General features: G+C 39.2%; 1 pseudogene; it reads left to right on the top strand.

The window, feature by feature from the left end:
- Window positions 1-18424: 18424 nt before the first annotated feature.
- On the top strand, window positions 18425-18895 carry LOC145588532 (F-box protein SNE pseudogene; annotated as a pseudogene).
- Window positions 18896-20358: the final 1463 nt, after the last annotated feature.

The raw sequence follows: 20358 nt of genomic DNA, 5'->3' as shown, positions 1-20358 counted from the left end.
TAATTTAAGTTTCTTTGTGAAAATTAATTCATATGTATTCACACAGTTACACATAGCTCTTGATATACTAAGCGCCTATTCACTTCAAATTAATTTCAGTTCGGTTCAACTCCAATCAGTTTAGTTCATTTCAGCTTTAATTAGTTCAGTTGAGCTTCTAATTTTGTTCTCTCATAAAATATTCATTTCAGCTCTATTCAGTTTAGCTCCAATCAGTTCAGTTCAGTTCAGCTCAGTTTAGTAAATGTGAATAGGTGCTAAGGACCTATTCTGATTTACTGAACTGAATTGAATTATTTATGAGAGGAGGAAAATAGGAACTGAACTGAAATTAAACTGAAGAGAACAAGTTCCAAAAGTAAGATTTGTTATAGTAAAATAATACAAAGTACGGAGTATAAGATAACTTTAAACAAAAGGTTGAATAGAACAAAACCTTGACAATGATTATGCTTGCTATTTTCTACTCTCCCATTCCTATTAAGGTATTGTTTGGTTGCACATAAATAATGGAGGAATTGAAAATTCCCATAAATTTGGAAATAAGAGTCTTGTTTGGTAGACTACAAAAAGTGAAAATGTGAGAAGTGTAAAATCATGGAAATTTCCAATTCCCACAAAATATGGGAATTTAATTACCAAGGTCCCCTTGGTAATTCAAAATTCCCATAATTTGTAAATACCCATATAACAATCAAACAAGTTTTGTAAACTCTTAGGAAATTAGACGTGGGATTTTAATTCCCATGAAATACAAGCCCTAAGTTTCTCTATTTCTAATTTTTGTTTTGTCTCTTTTATAAATGACCTAAAAGTCAATCACTTTACTCTTACATTCACTATTTCGAGTCCCACCAACATTTTTTTTCCCTTCTTATTAACTTAATTACATTTTAATGGTCCAACTAGAGACATTGAAGCAAGTCATTTTTAGTTTAATTAATTGAGAGTCAACAACTCAACATAGAAATGTGAAGTGTTATCGCTCCTTTTAGTTTTCTGTTTTTCTTTATATGTACTCTTTGCCGCTCCTTTAAGTTTTTCTCATATACTTCGCATTAGTTAGTGACCATCAATTTGCTCACACATTTCATACTTTTAGCATACTCCTTTCGTTTTCAAAACTTCGATCCTTTTGGATTGATTTTGCGGTTATTAAGAAACTTAAATAAAAAGACATAAAAACATATTAGAAAGATAAATTTACATGGGCTTTGTAAAAAAGTAGAAAGATAAAGTATTAAAAATAAATGAAAAAACAAAATTTTATATGGAAAAGTTAATTTTGCACAAATATTGTTGTAAATTGGTGGGTATTTTAATGCAAATGGATCGATTATTTTGAGACTAAAATTAGGCCAAAAAGGTCGTAGTTTTGAGGACGGAGATAGTACCAATTTTCTTTATTGATCGCTGAATAAAATCTTGTAAATAAAATTGAGTAAATAATTAGTCTTATAATTCCAACGTAAGTACGTGCATCATGACATTCTGCGTCATGTTTAAATGTGGCAGCAAGGAAAGCTTCCTCTCACTCGAAAGTTAATACGGAGTATACATTTTTTTTAAAAAAAAATTTGTAGGTGAGAGAAATGTGGGGGCACAAAAAATGCTAACCAGTTGAAACAATAACAAAAAGTTGAAGACATTTGGGAAGTGAGTGAAAATAAAATAAAATAAAAAAAACTTGTATTTAGAATTTAGATATTGTTTGTGACCAAGTTGTGTAATTTCTTTTCTTTTGTAATGTTGCAATTGATCAAATTCCGGGTAAGCTGGATTCCAGAAAAATGCTTTTCAAATGGTACCCCAACACACAATTCCAACCCTATAAACAACAAACTTTTAATTACTTTTTTACCCTTTACCCATATTATTTGTAGGGTTCATTACTTACAATTAGAAGACTTTTTATCTACTTTTATTTTTATTAAATGATTCAAATAATGTTAATGTCAATTCGAAGCTGCTGTAAAAAAGTTTATAGAATTATTTATTATAATATGCTTTTTGTCTTACATATATACAAGAGAGTTGGGTGTTACTATTTTAAAAGAACAAAGTCCTAAAACTATGTGACAAATCTTATGAAAATACAAGTATTTTATTTTTATGAACTATCAAATCTTTCATGTGTAAGAGATCTTAATTATTGTTTTATTTAGTGTGTTGTCAAATTATTGTGTCACAAGGGTAACATAGGATCCTTACTATTGCTATTTACCAATGAAGAGTTGAACATAATATTGTTATTTTTTAAATGTTTTTTTTTTTTTTAATTTTATTTTATTTATTTTTTTATTTTTATCAAGGACAATAATTTAAGATTGACCTTATTATGAGTCAAACAGACAGAAATGTGTCTGAATTGATTCTTTGTTTTCTTACCCTGAGATGGTGGAAGAAGTCTACAATATCATGGATTTCTAAGGAATTCTTTACTAAATTCAATTCTTTGTTTTCTTACTTTGGATCCATTGACATAAGTATATTGTTAAGAGTATATTTATGTTTTCTAATAAACAAATGAAAGCTAGATTAAATTAATTCATCATTTTGGATGATGGAGGGGAACAAATCATCACAACATTTACAGAGTCAAACCAATAAAACATGGAGTGATTTTGGTTGTAATTAGTCATGAGGACTGCCACTTAATTTGCTTCCTCACAACAATGGTGGAAAGAGACCGACTCAATCTTTAAAAGATATATATCCACCCCAACAAGGCAACAATCATATTTTCATCTTCTTTTTTTTATTTATTTATTTATTTTTAACCAAGAAGAAAAGAGATTTTATTTTATTGAATATAGTCAAATAACATCCATTTACATATAATTTCTAAAAAATTAAGAATTTCTGCACAAATACATAACACCTTAAAATTAAATATATCGTAGATTTGATCAACAATTGCCTTAATATAAAAACTTCAATTTATTTTGAAAAAAAAAATAAAAAACTTCATTTAAAGCAATACAATCTTGTTGTATTCATTTCAATTCACTTAATCCATTACAATGATTATGAATAAAAATTGATTTTACTATAAGTTTGTACCATTTATTATCTAAAAATAAAAATTATCGTACTTCATCATAATTTCTGCATACGTTTCCTTTTGTTCTTCTCGTTTTGAATTTTGACACTATTCATAAGTTAAGAGAATTTTCTAAAATGCTCTCAATACGTATACCATAACATTATCATGTTGGGTTTTTATGAATCTTCAATAAGTAGTTTATAAATATTCATTTTTTTTTACTAACGTGCAATTAGTGATATTTATGGTCAAATTGTATTGGCAAGCAAGCACAGTAAAAATGGGAAGAATATTTAGGAACGGAGCTTAAAGTAGAGGGAGAAAATGAGTGTGGGTTCCATGACTTCTACCATGAGAGAAAAACATAGCAAAGTTGGTTTTTTTTTTTTTTTTTTTTTTTTTTTTTTTTTTTTTTTTTTTTTTTTAACCTATATAGCAAGGTTAGTAATCTAGCTAAATTGAGACAACTTAATAAAAAAAAATTGTGACAATATTTTAGTATTGAGTTTTTCTAACAAATTAACAATGATACAATTCTTCAAAAAAAAAAAAAATAAAAAAAAAATTAACAATGATACAATATCAAATAATACTCCCTCCGTCCCTTTATTACATGCCTATTTCTCATTTTGCACGGAAATTAAGGAAGTTAAAGATTCCTTAAAACTAATAATTGGGAGTATTGGGAATTGATGTTAAAGTACAAAAAAGAAAAAGAAAAAGGGTGACAAATCATCAAAAAAAGAATAATATTGTAAAAAAGTACAACGTATAAATAGAAACATGCACTTAATTTTGGTAACCCAAAAAGAAATACAGACATATAATAAAGGGATAGAGGGAGTACTGTTTTACCGTGTTTTCTTTTGTTCATAAAAAAAAAAGTCAAAATTTACCGTTGGATTGGGAAATATAGGGCATGGTATTATTATGGAGAAAGCCTCAAAGTTAGCAAACACAACGTCTCCTGAGGCCCCTTGATGAATGCTCATAGGCTTTTACAACTTCACTGTGGTCCAACCTACTCTAAGCTTTTAGTTTTCTGTCCATTTCTACGAAACTAACTATACTATACCTATTTTTTTTTTATCTTCTTTGTTTTTTCTTTTTGGATAAAATAAGCTACTTACATACCCTTTGTTTATGTTTTAAATGATTTATTCTGGCTCGCTTTGTTCTCTTGTTTACTCAAATGATCATCGTAATAAAATATTACTTAATCTTTAATACAAAATAAAAGAAGCTCAATGTCAATAAGTTACCAAGTGTAATCTATACATATACAAACTTTTACCGAGTAACTTTCTATTACATGCACTGAATTCTCTAATAACTATACATTTATATTTATTTACCGAGTAACTTTCTATTACGTACCTTCGTCTCAAAGATTGTCTCATTTGATTCGATAAAACTCTCGCAAAAAGTGATTAGATGGGATAATGTAAGTTGGATCAAAAGAAGTATTACTCATTATGAATTTTTTTTTTTTTTTTTTTTGGGTAAGGTAAGATAAAGGACTCTATTGAATCGACACTTTTTACTAGATAAGCCAACACAACTCCGCATGTCAATACATGATAAGAGTAGAAGGGGGAGGTAGGGAAATCTCCAACTCCCAAAACAAATATACTTTGTGTTTGATAAAACCAAAACTAGAGTGGCATTATAAGATTTAATTTATATATATTTTGCTATTGTTTCGGGTGAAAACAATGGGACCTTCGGACAGGTCCTTTCTGGTGGGCTGAAGACTGAACTCGGTCCAAGTGGTGCCTCGGCCGAGGATTTCCTGGACAGCAAACACACATAAACTGGCCTCGGGGGTTGTGCCGAGGAAGGCCCCTCCGATGCCTAAGTCAATACGGTGCTTAGATAGAGAAAGCTATGCAAGAGTATTAATTGCTTGAGGCTTGAAGTGAATGAATGTAGAGAGAGAGAGAGAGAGAGAGGATTGATTGCTTTTATACCTTGACATAATAGGGGAAACGGGCCTTGCATCAAGTGGGCTTGTGTAAACATCTGATTGTGTCTCCCCAGAACCAAACCCAGTGATGAATACCTTTCACGTCATTTGATTATCGAACGAGGTGAAATGTGAAAGAGTCTCGTGATGCATCTGTTTTTAATAAAAATATTTCTTTCTATTTTCGAAAATATTTCTTTTTGTACCTTATTTATGAAAAAGTCCAATCCAGTTTAGTTTGGTCCATAATATGGGTCCAATAATTGTGTAGTTGTATGGTGTTTGAAAAGACATTTCCAACGAAATATTATAAGCCCAATTCCGATGAATAATGAGGAAGTTATGGCCAAAATACTAAATTGGGCTCAAAAGATTTTATATGGCCCGATGATCAAGTGGAGGGCCCATTAATTATTATTCCTAAATTTATTAGGAATTGCTTTAATTTTCTAGAGTAATCTAGAAGGTTATTTTAAATTCTAATGAGATTAGGATTAATAATTATACTTTTATATTATTTAGAAAAGATAAAACTGAATTTTAATTAAGATAATTACGGAATCTAATTATCTAATTATATTGGGAAAAAGACTCCGTATAGGATTTTTATCCTGATCAAGCCATCGCGCCGTAATAGGCATATTGCATCGCGATAGGGTCTGTCGCGTCGCGATAGCCCTATCGCATCGCGATAAAGGCTATTTTACTTTGAGTCAAATTCTGGCTCTTTTCTAAGTGTTTCGGATGTTTTTCCTATAAATAGGGGCGTTATTTTCCCGTTTTCAATCACCAACAATCATCTAATTCTTTCTCTCTTTAAGCTAAAGCTTATTCTTTCCTTCTCTCTCTTGATTTCTAAGCCTAGCCTTTTCAAAATACAATACCGCATTCACGACACTTAGACCCACATAGCCAAGCTCGAAGTTGCTTTTGCCCTAGGCGTGAAAGGTTGATAATTTCTGAAGGTTTGGTCCCAAATCTCTATTTCAATTATTTAAGTTAATAATTGTTTGATTTAATATTTTCCTTGAACTTACTAACGTGTGTATTGTTTTGATAGAAAGAGATACGAAGCAACAAAGTAAGTAATTTTATTGTTTTATTTTGTAGAAAGCATGTTTAGATTATTTTAATTCCTAGTGTCATGTTAGGACGTTATTTATTGCTTTCTAGTATCATGCTTAGGTTGCTTTCTATTTCTTCTATCATGCTAGTGTCATGTTAGGGCTAAAGATTTGATCTTTATTGTTTAGCAACAAGCTAGGTTGTTATTAATATTGTTAGTATCATGCTTAGGATCTTGCTACTATTATTATGCTTTGATGAGATTGAGAATATTATGATGATGATGATGATGATTTGTTGTACCAATTAATATTATCATGTTGCTTAATATATTATTGTTATTGCTTGATCACGCCCTCTCTTGCAGGTTTAAAGGGAATTTGTACTTAAAATCACGCTTAATAAGATAATTAATAATTTTATTTAGGCTAATATGATTTTAATTCAAGTGATCGCCAATAATAGTTTTGTTTGTGCATTAATATTCAACCAACATAGATTAAACAGGTTTAAAGTTAATATATTGATTGTATGTGACAGGCTCAAGTCGTATTCACCCAATCAAAAATAAAACCTAAATACACTAACTATGTAGATAGGAAAGAAGGGTCGAACCACAGCGAAACAAGTCAATTTATTCCTAATTAATTAAAAGCAATCTAAATTATCAAGTAACTAAATTATTATTAAAAGGGTAATTAAACTACTAAAAGTAAGAGTAGGAAGGAATAAAAGTAAGAGGTAAATCAATGAAAGAAAAGCCTAGGGCATAGGTTCACCAATAAACAATATTCCAGGGTAAAACATAACAATCAATCATCAATGCATCAATTAAACAGATCATAAAGGGCTTTCGCTACGTATTACAATCACAGAGTTAATTTACCGGTATTAAATCTCATATCTTGAATCTTGACTTAACCATTTATAAATTAGTCCGCCTATTGAAACTAAGCCTAAACATCAATTCTCATCTCTCGAATCTCGAATCAATATTGCTAAACTCATACAATTAAATCTGGCCAAACCTAATTGCATAGCATTAAATCAATCATTAGGAAAATAATTAAGCATTGACAATCAACAATCATAAATTACCCCTTCATATTATTTATTGAATCCCCATAAACCCTAGAAATAAAACTACTCACTCATAATTAAATCTAAACTAAATAAAACAATTAAATAAGCCATAAGAGAATAAAGAAATAAAATAGCTGAAATTAATAGAGAAGAAATCGTTACCAAAATCAATGGAACTACAAAGTTGAGCAAGAACAAAGTTGAGAGAATTTTAGAGAGAGAAAATAATCTAAGTAGAGAGAGAAAGTCTAAAAGAGAAGGTAAAACCAAGATTTCGTACTAAAATCGTACTTAAACAACTCTAAAAACAATCCTAATTAAAAACTAAGAATTCGGCAAATCTGAACCCTAAAAAACACGCGCCTGATCGGGCGAAGGGCTGCCCGATCGGGCGTGTCTTTTTCTTCGCAACTCTCCTGGGTAGCCGCGCTCGATCGAGCTAATGCTCACCCGATCGGGCACGCCTTTCCTGATGCCTCTGACTACGCGCCCGCCCGATCAGGCGTAAGCTTGCCCGATCGGGCCCAGTCTCTTCCTCGAGGCTTGGACTTCGATTGGGCTTGATTCTTCGGCCCAATCTGAATTTCCTCTTCGAGTCTTGAATATTTGGTCCAAATGCCCCGGTATCACACACCAAGCCCTTAATTACCGGCTCTAACCGGTCCTGGGCTTCAAAAATGGTCGTGTCCTCCTAATGTCCGTAGTTGCTCCATGAAAAACCCGAAAAACGCTCCAAAGATGCAATTTCCTACAAAACTCAAACAAAACTACAAAAACACTAGAAAACACCAATTAGTAATAAAAGTGGCTCTAAAGAGCCAAAAACACTACTAATTATAACCAAGGGATGGGGGTAAAATACTATATAAATTGGACACATCAGTATGTTAGTCAGAAAGCGCACATGAATATAAGAAGAATAAAGTAGAGGCCTAGTTAGGGCAGGTTCAATCTCTTTTAGGTTGGATTTGTACCTTCATCCCCGAATATCCAGTCATGGTTCCAGACCACTATGGAGTAGGGATCTCATGGATCGTGAAGGGGTGTAACCTTCACCCTGTGAACGGTTTACAAGTTCCTAAAACTTGTTGGCGACTCTTTTGCTCTAACTTCCTTCCCTTTAGACGCCACCATGCTTAAGTGTATGACCACAGTGGGGCTCAGGTGTGGGGATGCTTGAAATATTCCCTACAGTTTTTTGGCGACTCCACTAGGGAGGATTTCTATTTTAATTCCCAAAATTTATTTTAGCAATAATTTAGAATGAGTGGATGAGACTCGAAAAGTTCTAAGTATTCATGTGCGTAATTTTAATTGACATTATTGGCATAAGCATAAAAGGGTCCGCATTGGATAGACCATCCGTAATACGTCAAAAACATAGGCTTTTTACACGTAGGAAATTTGGGAAATATATTTCACAACTAGAATCGAAAAAACGCTGCGAAAACTGGAAAATTCTAAGAACAAAGAGAGCTGCTGAGGCATGTAGGAACTGGCGCTGAGAAAACAGTGCTCATTGCAGTGCGATGGCTCTGTTGCAAGGTGATAGCAATATCGTGGCGCGATAGGGCTATCGTCTCGCGATGGTCCCTGTTGTCTCGTGCTATGTTCTTCCAATACCGAGCTAGAAATCTGCGTTCTTGATTTGAGCGATTTGTTGGGACTTGGGAGGGCAAGTGCTTCACTGAGGAAGTGTTGTCTCCTCAGCATGTGGCCAAACCCTTCACCGTAGAGATCCAGCAGGAAGCTGAGAAGCTGGATGCCTCTGTCGAGGGTGGAGGCAATGATGGTGAAGTGGAGATCTTAGAGAAAATCCCACAAATTTTTGCTAACAAGGACTCGAGGGAGGCCGAGGAGGAGAAGATGGCTGCAGATCAGCAAAACAATGTGCCCTCCTCTTCGGTAGTTGGCTCTTTTTGGACTTTCCATTCCTATGAAATGGGGTTTGGTTCTGTCCCTCTCGTCCCTCTTCCTCAGCGCGCCAGATTTACGCTCGACGCATGGCGTCCTCATGCCTTTGTGTACTTCGGCGACCCTGCCAACGTATTTGAGTTAGAGAGGGTGAGGTTTTGGACCACCAGAGACATTGCTAGTGCTCCCAAGGTTTTTGAGAGAGTGCCAGACCCGTTCCTTGACAACCAGAGGTTGCTGATGCAGGTAAATCTTCTTCCCTTGAGCTTTTAACTTAAGTTCTCTTTTTTTTTTTTTTTTTTTTTTTTTTTTTTTGGACATCTGCTGACTTCTGCTCTGCAAATGACTCAGAACCATTTCATGGTTGTTGCCATGAACGACGAGCTGATAGCCAGGGTGGAAGAGGCAGAGAAGGTTGCTTCTAAGAGTGAGGATCAGTGTCGAAAAATGGCCTTGTCCTTCAAGACCTTCTGCAATGACATGGAGAAGAACATCTTCCCCACCGTCAATGAGGGTGAAGCTCTGATCAAGGAGTATGGGGCAGATGATATCCCCAGCTTCAGGCTTCGGATCGAGCAGAATATCAAGGATGAGGTCGAGGCTGCTCGCCTCAAGGTGGCTGAGGACCTCAAGGCCCAGTTTGCTGCTCAAGAGGCAGAGGCCAAGAAGAGAGAGAAAGAGCTGGCAGATGAGGTTCAACGCCTCAACAATGAAATACAGGTTAGGGATGCCAAACTTGCTAATGCCGAGGTTGAAAGTGAGGCAAAAAATATCAAACTGTAGGAACTAGACACTCAGCTGAAGGACAAGAACACTGAAGTCTCACAAGTCTAGACTGAGCTGTCAACTGTTCGGGAGCAGCTAAAGACTCAAAGTGAGGGGGCTGCCAAAGTCAAGGCTTATCTTGAGGCTGCTCAAAAGATGTTGTAGGAGAGGATCTACACCCAAGCGCAGTATGACGAGGGTTTTGACATTGGTTACAAGGTGGCTCGGCGCCTCGTTTTCCATGTCTACCCCCAAATTAACTGGGATGTAGCTGAGGAGTGGTCCCTAAATGAGCTTGACCCTCATCTGACTGCTGCTCATTCTGATGAGAGCGAGTTCCTACGTCGCTGGAAGGAGAAGGAGGCCAAGATAATCGTCGAGGCTGAAGAGGAAGAGAGGCGCTCGACAGAAGCTAAACAGAGAGAGTCCGAGAAGGCTCTAGCTCAACCTGCCTCTTCTTCAGCTGGCGCTGAAAGTTCCAAGGGTCCCAGCTCTGCCCAGCCAGACCTTGTCGAAGCATAGGAACTCGGGCAGTCGTCCTCAGAGTCTTGCGGATCAACATGCGCTTAACTTTTGAATTTGCCGCATCTGCTTTTTGCCTTCAGTTTATTTTGCTTCAACTTGCCTTGATTGTACAAACTCTGACTTTGTTTTGTTTTTGAGTAGTTGTACGTAGTTCGGCAGCTGTAATTTTCCACTTGTGGGCGGCTGCCGATTTCAGTATTTGCTGTGTTTGCATTTGAAACATTTGATCTGATGTAGCTCAGTATCCGAGCATATTTTCTCTTTATGATATACTCTGCTTTCTTCTTCCCATTGCCTTGTTCTCGTAACTTAGCTTTTCTTTGCTTCCCTCTGAATTTCTTCAAAAAAATTTCCAAATTTTTCTAAGTATGGAACTTCGGCTTGGGAATTTTCTGTAGGTAATCTGAGTGCTCCTTGTCCCCCAGAAATCTGAAGTTGTTGTCTTCGGATTTCTAAGGTTATTGCTCTTGTCTTTTTGGCACAGACGAAGCTTTTGCCTTAGCAAAAATTTATAGGTAAAATTTTTCTGTAGTTTTTGTTATTTTTCCTATTCCTTCTCACTGTTTTTCTTTTTATCAGAGGGAATGGATATTTGGGACACAGGACCATTGCTTTGGCAATGTTTCAAACAATAACCATCCGAGGTACAGGGCCAGCTTAAGGCAATACCTCAGACTCGTCCACGACCTCTTTGCCCCCAAAAACTGATCTATCCAAAATATAATGCATCTGAGGGGCGATACTTTGGTGGTGAGATCATTGTTTTATTTTAGGCAGGTTAAGCGGCAATCTGAAACATAATGCCTCTAGGGGGCGATGTTTCGGACAGTGTCGAGGGAGAACCCTTATTGAAAAATGAGGAAAACGGAAAAATAAAAACTTGCAAAATTTGGTAGAAACGGTGGCTCTAAGGCCTTTCATTAATAATAAAAGATGCAATTACATAGATTGTTTAGCCCCGAAAGGTTTACATGTGATATTTCTTAAGTACATCAGCATTCTAGTGATTTTTCAGCTCAGTTTCATCCAACTGCCGGAATCGGTATGTTCCAGGCTGAATCTCATCATAACTTTCATAAGGTCCCTCCCAAGTTGCTGAGAGTTTCCCATGAATGCGACTCTTCTGTACAGATGCAGCATTCCGAAGAACGAGATCTCCAATTTTGAGAGGCCTTGCATGAAGTCTTCGGTTGTAGAACTTGTTGATTCTCTGTTTGTATGCCGCCATTCTGTCTCGGGCCGAGTCTCTAACCTCCTCAAGAAAGTCGAGGGATTCTTTCATTAGTTGCTCATTTTCGGCCGAGAAATGGTGCACTCGCTGGGTTTCAGAACCAATTTCTAAAGGAAGTACGGCTTCGGCTCCATACACTAGCTCAAAAGGTGAATGGCCCGTGGCCTCTTTTTTAGTCGTCTGAAGTGACCAGAGGGTCCCAGGGAGTTCCTCTATCCACTTGGACTTTTGATTTTCAACCCTCTTCTTGAGAGCATTGAGGATCTGCTTGTTTGCAGCTTTGGCTTGTGCGTTGCTTTGCAGATGACACACTACTGAGTATGCCAATTTGATGCTGAATTGATCAGTGTACCGCCGTACCGCCTCAGCGGCAAGTTATTGAATTGCCTTCCATGATCAAAGACAAAAACCTTCGGGATGCCGAAGCGAGTGATAATATTCTGCTAGATAAACTTTCTGATAGTTTGCTCTGTAATATTCGAGGCTGCCTCGGCCTCGATCCATTTGCTGAAATAGTCAATGCCGATTATCAGCCATCTTTTTTGGTATGGAGAATCCGGGAAAGGACCCAAGATATCCAGCCCCCATTGGGCAAAGGGGAGCGGATTCAAGATCGGCTGAAGATCTCGGGCTGGTTGATGGATGATTGGTGCGAATTTTTTACATTTCTCGCATTTTCTGACCAGCTCCTTAGCATCTGAGATCATGGTGGGCCAGTAATACCTTGTCCTCAATGCCTTGTGGGTCAAAGTCCTTCCCCCAATGTGGTTCCCGCAGATGCGGAGGTGAATCTCCCGAAGGATGTAATCAGCATCTGTTGGTCCCACACACTTCGGCAATGGGGCCGAGAAGGATTTTTTCAATAACTCTCCTCTGACGACGATGAACCTTGAGGTGGTTCGCTTCAGCTTGGAGGCCAAGATTTTGTCCTCGGGAATTTCTCCCCGAAGTTTGTAAGCTAGGATGGGGTCCATCCAGCTCGGCTCATGGTCGACGCAGCACACTTCAGGTGCTTCGTCGACGCTTCTTTCTCGGTGCACCTCCACATATATAGATCGGTTCAGCTCGGTTAGAGTTGAACTAGCAAGTTTGGAGAGTGTGTCGTCTTGTGCGTCCTGATCCCTTGGGATCAGCTGAACTTCAAAAGTTATCAGCTTCGCAATGACCGTATTGATCTTTGTGAGATAGGCTATCATGGAGGGCTCTTTGCCCTCATATTCACCTCGGGTCTGATTTGCGACGAGCTAAGAGTCTGTTTTCAGGAAGACATGCTCGGCTTCCAGTGAGATGCACAATTCTAGGTCAGCTATTGCTGCCTCGTACTCAGCTTCATTGTTCGAAGCTTTGAAAGAAAATTTGAGTGCATACTCAAAGGATTTGCATTCGGGAGAGGTTATCACTACCCCTGCCCCCGAACCATTTACGGTGGAGGATCCATCCGTAAAAACGGTCCAGACTTTCTTTTCTTTGTCTAGCGTCTCCTAGTACGAGCATTCGGACAGGAAATCTGCCAGAGCTTGAGCCTTGATGGCTGCTCTCGGCTGGTAGCTGATGCTAAACTCTGTGAGTTCGAAGGCCCACTTCGCCAGCCTACTAGATTTTTCAATTTTGTCGAAGACTTTTTCCAGCGGCTGATCAGTTAAGACCACTATATGATGGCAATCAAAGTATGGCCTCAGCTTCCGAGCGGCTACCACTACTGCATATGCAACTTTTTCGAATACTGGATAGCGAGTCTCGACATCCGTCAAAGTGTGGCTGACGAAATAGATCGGTTGCTGAACTTTTTCTTCTTCCCTCAGCAGCACGGCGCTTATAGTGGCTGGGCTGACTGCCACGTATATGTAAAAAGTTTCTCCTTCGGTTGGACGAGCAAGTGTCGGGAGTTGAGCCAGATGCTCTCGAAGTTGATTGAAGGCTTCTCTTTGCTCATCTTCCCAGATGAGCTCTTTTGTTTTTGGGAGTTTCAGCGCTTTGAAGAAGGGCAGCCCTTTTTCCGAGGCTTTAGAGATGAACCTAGATAAGGCGGTCATTCTCCCGGTGAGCCGCTGAACGTCCCTTTTTGTTTTCGGCTCAGGAAGATCGAGCGCTTCTTCCACCTTGGCGGGATTGACATCAATCCCTCTCTTGCTGACCATGAAGCCAAAAAAATTTCCTGACTTCACGCCGAACGCACACATCTCTCGGGTTTAGCTTCATCTGGTGCTTTCTTAAGGTGGCGAATTTTTCATCCAGGTCCGTGACATTGTCTTTATCTTCTTTGCTTTTGACGATGACTTATGATGATGGAATCATCAACATAAACTTCCATGTTACGACTTTTTTGCTCGGCGAAGACCTGATCGACCAACCTTTGATATGTTGCCCCCGCATTTTTCAATCCGAAGGGCATCATCTTATAATTGTACACCCCGGTGTTCATAACGAATGCCGTTTTTGCTCGATAGTCGGGGATGCATGAAGATCTGATAGTACCCCGAGAATGCGTCCATGAAACTAAGCAGAGCATGCCTACTTGTCGAGTCGACTAGCTGATCGATCCTCAGCAAGGGGTAGAAGTCCTTCAGAGAGGCCTTATTTAGGTCCATGAAGTCAACGCACGTTCTCCAGGTGCCATTTGCCTTCTGAACCATCACCACATTAGCCAGCCACTTTGGATATTGGCAGGGTTCGATGGAACCCGCGTCCAGCAATTTTTTGACCTCGGCTGCAATGTCTCGGTTTTTATTTGCGGAGTACTTCCGCTTCTTTTGCTTAACCGGCCGACACGCGGGGTCGACGTTAAGCTTGTGAGAGATTAAGTTCGGGTCAATCACGAGCATGTCTACTGCCGAGAAAGCGAACACGTCTCTGTTGTCCCGAAAGAGTTGGATGAGCTCCACTCGGACATTCGGATCGAGATCCAGTCCAATGAAGACACATTTTTCAGGCTTTCCTTCGGTCAACTCTATTAATTCAGTCTGCTGATCCAACTCCATTGCCTTAGAGCCAGACTCTTCACAATTGGGCCTACTGTCAATATTAGCAGGTCTCCCAAACTTCGGCTGACTTTTTTAGTCTTTCGGCTTAGATGAGGGACCGGCTCGCTCTTTCCCTGAAGATTTTTCTTTTGACGGGGTTCCTTGAGTTGAAGCACTTAGGCCTTTTGGATTCTTTGTGCTTCGCTCTATTTCTCTTTCTTTCTGCTCTTCGTCCTCGTCCTTGTCAGAGCGACTCGTTGGCGGTTTGAGGTAGTTGCATCTTCGGACCTCCTTTTGGTTGCCCTCGACTCTCTCGAGGTAGCCGGCGTCTAAAACGTAAATCATCATCTGATGGTAAGTTGAGACTACCCCTTCAATTTTGTGAATCATGGGTCTCCCTATGATCACGTTGTATACGGATGGAACATCTATGACCTGAAATTCGGCCATGACGTTCCTGGCTGCTTCATCGCGACCGATGGTGACAGGAAGAGTGATTTTCCAATCAGGATATATTGAAGACCCGTTGAATCCTAATACCGGGTAGGGTACCGGGGTTAGATGTTTGGTCTTCAACTTAATCTGATTGTAGGCCTTGCGGAACAAAAATGTTCGCGTCGCTACCACCGTTGACGAGGGTTCGCCAGACGTTCTGGTTGGCCACTGTCGTGATGATCACCAGAGGATCCTCATGGGGAAATGTCACCCCCCGACAGTTTGCGGCGGTGAACGTAATGTTCGGCACCGGAGACTGGGGTTCTCGGATGTCCGTATGGTTCACTTGATGGGTTAGGACCCTCAAGTGGCGTTTTCGCTCCCTCCGAGAATTTGTCCCTCCGGAGATGGCAAAGATTGGAGGATGAATCTCCTTTTCTTGCATTTTGTTATTTTTTCGGGGGAAATCCAGTTCTTGCCGAGGATCTTTCCCGGCTTTTTCAGCTTTTTTCTCCTCATGGTGATCCGCGAGGTACTTTTTCAAGTAACCTTTTCGGACCATATCCTATATCTAATCTTTCAGTTGGATACAGTCTTCGGTGTGATGTCCCGGTGACTCGTGGAACTCACACCATCGTTCCTTGTATTTTTGCTAATGCCACTGTAAAAGTGGCCTTGGCTTTCTGTACTTTTGCTCGCCCTTCGTCACGCTGTAGATCTTAGCGCGAGGAAGGGTGAGAGGGGTATAAGACTCGTATCTGCCCGCGTACGGGGCAGACTTGTCTTTCTTCGTCTCAGCGGCTGAAGACGGTTTTGAGGCTTTCGCCTTCCCTTTCTTCTGGCCTTGGCCTTCAGATTGTTGTTGTTTTGCTTTTCCAGCCCCTGATTGAGGGGTGGCTCTTGGCTTTGTTCCATTCCTCAGCTTTGATGAATTTATCCGATGCGTCTAAGGCCTCCTCCAGGGTATGTGGGGGATGCATGACCATGAAGTCGAGGAACTTAATTCTAGCTTGCAGTCCGTTTTGTAGAGCAAAAACGGCTAGCCCTTGGTCCAAACTTTTGATTCTGGACGACTCGTGATTCTGGACGACTCGTTGCTGAAGCGAGTCAAGTAGTCACAAAGGCTCTCGTCCTCCCCTTGTTGCAGACCCATAAGTTCTGCAGTTGTTTTCTCTCGGCGGTTTTCCGTAGAGAACTTTCTCTTGAATTTTCTGGAGAGGTTGTCCCATCCAGTGATCGACCCTTCCTGTACTCCCTTGGTGGTCCATGCTTGCGCAACACCTTCGAGAGTTGTCGAGAAGTATTTGCACCAGGTCGCCTCGCACTTAGGGTTCAGATGCATATGCCCTTCGTAGTAGGCAATGTGGTCCTTCAAATTCGAAGTACCATCATATGTGATGTGCGACGGAATTTTCACCGTCGGCACATGCTCCTCCAAGATCCATTTTTCGAATGGCGAGCTGGTAGGGAGCATTACTGCCTTTCCCTTGTTCCTAGCCGTTGGGACCTCGCTCCGCCCTCTCGGAGAGGTAGAAGTGGTTTTTGTCCTCGGCTGGGAAGATTCTGGGCAAGGCTCAGTATTTCGGGATAAGAGAGGCGACTGTGCACGCTCAATTCCCTCGAGCCGAGGCGTTCGTGGACGCTTCGGCGAGCAGGCTCAATTCACGCTGAGGCAGAGTTGTTGCTTTTGTAGCTGTGGGAGTGCAACTGGGTAGATTCCCCGAAGAAATGAGGGTTCCTTTTCCTCTGCCTCTCAGTCCTCCAAGTATCTTCTTCAGATTTGCTTCCTAAATCCTTAAAGGATGGAGGACTCCCCTCTCCCTCTTGACCGCTTCTCTTCCACAAATGTCTCGGCGGAGGGGTGAACGGTCATGAGGTGGCGGGAGGTTGCCAGCCTGTGCCTTCATGACCTCCATAAGGACAGCGAATGCTCTCGCTACCTCTTCCGTGGAAGGCCCCGATTGAGGGGTCATCCTCGACTGAGACCGAGAGTGATTGCTTCGAGGCGGGCTCTTAGCGTCAGATCGGCTCGGATGGTAGGAACCAATCGATTGTCGAGAATGATTGGATGGAGATGATGATCTCTCCGAAGGAGCCCTTTGCGAGCAGACCCTCACCGAGAAGTGTCTGCTCATTGGGGGCAATGAATGAGGTGGCGACGGGGATAGCGTTGAGAGATGACCTTTCCCTAGTGCCATTGGGCTCTTCCTCGAGGAGGAAGGGCCGCCATTTTTGGAGCTTTTTCCGTACGGTTCTTAGCCATGTTACCAAGAAAGTGTAGAACGGTTGAGATTGACTTGTTTTTTGAAAGTCTTCCCCACAGACGGCGCCATATTGTTTCGAGTGAAAACAATGGGACCTTCGGACATGTCCTTTTTGGTGGGCTGAAGACTGAACTCACTCCAAGTGGTGACTGGGGCGAGGATTTCCTTACAACAAACACACGTAAACTTGCCTCGGGGGTTGTGCAGGGGAAGGCCCCTCCGATGCCTAAGTCAGTACGATACTTAGAGAGAAAAAACTATGCAAGAGTATTAATTGCTTGAGGCTTGAAGTGAATGAATGTAGAGAGAGAGGATTGATTGCTTTTATACCTTGACATTATAGGGGAAACGGGTCTTGCATCAAGTGGGCTTGCCACGTTGACTGTGCCTTTGACTTGACTTGGCATGGATTGGAAGGTTGAACCTTGATCTTGGGCTTTGTAATTGAATCATTTATAGACTAACTCAATTGGAGTAAATTGGACCCAAAAAGCTATTGTATCAAATTATTAATGGACATCCTTAACATATCTAAAGTCATTCTATTCGAAGAAAACATAGAAAAGTAGTTGATAATCCTAGAATAAGTTATGTTAATACGAAAAAGTGTAACCTGAAAAGACACATCTTTCGGCTAACAGCAATATAATCATGAAAATAAGAGAAGCAAACACTTTAATTAGCACGAGCACTCACTAAAACAAAAATTAAACTAAATATAAATACTAAATAGTAAAGCCCATAATAATAAAACAAAAAAAAAAATGATATGAATGGAAATTAAGTAAATGAATAGAGAAAGAAACAAGGTCGATCTCCTCGAAAACAAACAACAAAAGCAACAAACAAACAGCTCTCTTTCTCTTGAAAATTTTGATAGAGGGAAATAAAGACACACACAAAACAATATTGGTCCTTTTATTAGCTTAGCTTACAATTTCATTCCTAGACTTCTTCACTTCACTCCTCTTCATTAACTTTATCCTTTTGTCCCCTTCTTCTCTCTCCTCGATTCTCTCTCTCTCTCTCTCTGTCTCTATTTCTCTCTCTTCCATTTCCATTTCTCACAATTAAGTCAAATCCCATTTCATTATTTAACTCTTGTAAAAGCTTGTTACATTACAATTACACTCCATTGTTCGAGTGGTAGCAGAAAAAAAAAAAATGAAAATGTTAAAACGAAAGACGACAAGCGAGTATTCAATCAACGACTACCCGGACATACTCGTCGAGGTGTTGAAGCGCCTCGACGGGAGATCCTTAGGGGTGGCTTCCTGTGTATGCAGACTATGGTGGTCAATCTCCAAGTCAGATGATTCAGTTTGGGAGTACGTCTGCTTTCGACACGTGTCGCCTCCTCCACGTGTTCGGACCCTAGTGTTAGCTCTTGGAGGGTATAAACGTCTTTACATGGTTTGTGTTCGACCCGTACTTGGTCGCTGGAATGGTCGTGGTCGTGGTCGTGGTGGTGCTGAATTGACTCGCCGAGTTTGGTCGAGGCAAGGCGCTCAGCTTTTGCTGTCGTTGTTTTGCGTCGATTATTACGAGAAGTTGGGCAGCGGTGGTGGTGGTGGTGGGAGGATTGGGAGTGATGCGGTTCCGTCGTCTCTAATGTTCTTGTGTAAGCCAGTTAATGTTTGATTTTTTTTTTTTTAGAAAAAAGAAGAAATATTTGATTTTATGATTTGATTAAATTGGAGGGTAGATAATTAAGTAGTTCATCCAACGGTTCTAATTGATTGAGTTTATTTATTTTTTTTTTAATATTTTGCCCCTCAATAAATAAAGTGACAAATATCCAAATTTTGTTCCTTTATTTTCGTTTTCCATTTAACCCATTGTATGATGTATTACGGAGTAGTAAAAAAATTCTTTTCTATTGGTAGTGTTACTAATATAAAATAATTAAAGAAGTGAAATTTTATTTGTGAATGTTGATACTTTACGTATTCTTTTGTAACATGGGCAATTACCAAACTACGTATGTTGTTTCGTTTAGCGGTGGATAATATGAGTGGGTGTAATTTACATGGCTAAATGTTGAATAGACACATTTATTTGGTTTGAGTTTCTTAACTATAACAAGTGAACAATTAGCTTATGGCATGGTGACAATTGCCATATGTTACTCTTGATGAGGTTTGAATTCTAATTTTGATGGCATTAGCTCCAAACACCGCGTTTTTTGTTGTAGACTACTCCCTAATGATAAGTACCCAACTAATTAAGCATTTATCAACAATAAAATTATAATTTTTTTTTTGTAGATTTTGGTGTTTAGAGAGTCATAAGGTCGAGTGATGAGAATCGATCCCAAAATCACCTGAAATTGAGACGGAAGAGGAATTATAAATCTCTAACCACTTAAGCTATCCCTGTCAACTTTGCAGATAACCTAAGCTTTGTTTACCTTCTACGTTGGAATTTCCATATCTTGAACCTAATCCAATTTATCAAAGTTCTCTCTTCTTTTTAGTGAAAATCAAAGCTCTTAAATGTGTGTGGTTGCCAATTACATACGTCAATCGAACTAGTCTAAAAAGAAGGAAACCGTAGTCATTTGGACAAACAACCTCCAATAATTTAATAATTAGTAAATCAACTCATTTGCATGACTCTAAATAATTATAATATAAGTAAGAGTTGGCTTAAAATTTTCATTAAAAATGTATAGTTGGTTGGTTCACTACTTCACTAATATAGTGATCAAACTTCTGAAACCCAATTATACTACAAGCACTAAATATATACGACACGTACTCTTCGTGTCTTCTTACAAAAGGATCGTTCGATTCATTTATACAATTAGGTTAACCCCAATCCGAATTAATTAATTAATTAATTAAATGTCGTAAGTAAGACTAATAATAATAATTTTTTTAAATTAAAGAGATTATATAAAAGATATGATAATAGTTAAGCAGAATGTAGTCAACAATAAAGAGAGAAAAAGAGTGAAAACAAGAAGAGGTGAGAGAATCTAGCTGAAGGCCTAGACAACGTGCAGATTTAGCTCAAAACTATAGGACAAATATGTCCAAGACAACAAGGAAAACGCAGGTGCCTATCGAATTATTACCAGCTCAATGCGTTGCAAAAATAAG

This window comes from Chenopodium album, chromosome 17, assembly GCF_948465745.1.
Source record: "Chenopodium album chromosome 17, dcCheAlbu1.1, whole genome shotgun sequence".
NCBI classification, from domain to species: Eukaryota; Viridiplantae; Streptophyta; class Magnoliopsida; order Caryophyllales; family Amaranthaceae; genus Chenopodium; species Chenopodium album.
This window is presented reverse-complemented; position numbering and strand designations above follow the sequence as displayed.